Genomic DNA, 1,810 nt, shown 5'->3' on the forward strand with positions numbered 1-1,810 from the left:
ATTCTGTGGTGCTCAGGCGGACATTGAATTTTGTGCTGTTCTGCATGACAAAATATAAAATGATGAAGAAGCAAAAGCCGATTCCATCAGTGATTCAAAAAGAGGCAAAGTTGTTAGTTAACACGTACATCCTTCGAACAGAAGTAGATGATGATTTGTTTTCGGGTTTGGTCACAACAGAAAATGCAAATAACGCAACACGCCCGAGATTACTGAATATCGTGGATTTGTTTACAAAATGAAATTGAAGTTTAGTTATGTATTTTCGGAAATTTCTGTTACCTTTAGTTTGAACTGTTAATGTAAACAAAAATTAATAAATCATAAAAACAAATTTTCTTATAGGTTGAGCTCTAGGTATTACTTTCTGCTTTGGTTTGTAAAGAAATACGAATGTTACTGGAATCACAGCATGTTTTAGCGTTTTATCGTTCCGGCTTTTTCCCGAGTCCAACTTAATCAGTCAAACTTTTGTTATTTGGAACTCAGTTATTCGTTTTGCTGGGGTCTCTTCAACTTCGAACTAATAAGAGTCGATTATAACTGGAAATATTTTTGTAACTTTCTTGCACGTAGGCATCTTCTCTGAAATATAGGCTTTTGTCTCAAGTGCAACTGTACAGTGTAAATCGGTACTTTGAAGTATATGGCATATTTCATTCATACGTCTCGTAAAGAAATATTCAGCACTAAGTAAACCACAGTTCAGCTTGCGGGGATGTCTTCAAGGGATTTGTCAGTTTCTTGTTGAATTGTACTGTCACAACACGTAAGTTACATGCACTAGTGACAAATTGTAATAAATAATCAATCACATTTTGAAAGGGGTAGTAGGCTAAAGCATTATAGGGGACGGGGGAGAGGGAAACCTTCATACTACATACCCAAGTTGCCTGTGGCTCTGAGGGGTGTATACTATGCAGCCACAAAAATGTTAATTCATTTACTCAACAACAATAATTGTCTCTCATGCAGTAAAGTATATTTTGATATTAAGGTAAAATCATTTTATATAGACATATCATCTGCTTTATAGGCGAATTATTTGTTAAATACTAGCAGCAGGAGTAGAGTGGAAGACTATGTTTAGTTTCGTTCTGAGATTTAAATGTATTCTGTTGTGATATTGATTGCCAACAGCCTTGCCGCAGTGGTAACACCGGTACGCTTCAGATCACTGAAGTTAAGCGCTGTCGGGCTGGGCTAGCACTAGGATGGGTAACCATCCGGTCTGCCGAGCGCTGTTGGCAAGCGGGGTGCACTCAGCCCTCGTGAAGCAAACTGAGGAGCTACTTGATTGAGAAGTAGCGGCCCCAGTCTCGGAAACTGACATACGGCCGGGAGAGCGGTGTTCTGACCACATGCCCCTCCGTATCCGTATCTGGTTACGCCTATGGTCTGCGGATGACACGGCGGCCGGTCGGTACCGTTGGGCCTTCATGGCCTGTTCGGGAGGAGTTTTAGTTTTAGTTAAGGTATTGATTAATCTCTAAGTGCCCAGTATATAGAGATGTAAACAAGTAAATCGTGTATTAGTAGCCTGCAAACTGACGCGTTCTGATTCATTTCGATACAGACGGCACAATTGTATGGAATGCTGGATGTAATAAAAACTACCTGATTAAATTTACTACAGTTCTTTCGTTTAAAGCTTAGTGTTGTCTTTATGCTGTTGGTGGTGATGACGTCGGCGGCAGTGACGGTGGTGCTAATACTGTTGAGGGTCACGAACTTGTAGTGAAATAGCAGATAGTATCCGGGCGCGAATTACAAATAGAACAGATGTTAAATATTGCAATTATACTATTGT

The 1,810-nt window shown here is 39.9% G+C and overlaps 1 pseudogene; it reads left to right on the top strand.

Moving 5' to 3' along the window:
- The first annotated feature begins 1,132 nt into the window (after window positions 1–1,132).
- On the top strand, window positions 1,133–1,250 carry LOC124616844 (annotated as a pseudogene).
- Window positions 1,251–1,810: the final 560 nt, after the last annotated feature.

Source organism: Schistocerca americana, chromosome 5 (genome assembly GCF_021461395.2).
Source record: "Schistocerca americana isolate TAMUIC-IGC-003095 chromosome 5, iqSchAmer2.1, whole genome shotgun sequence".
Lineage (NCBI taxonomy): Eukaryota > Metazoa > Arthropoda > Insecta > Orthoptera > Acrididae > Schistocerca > Schistocerca americana.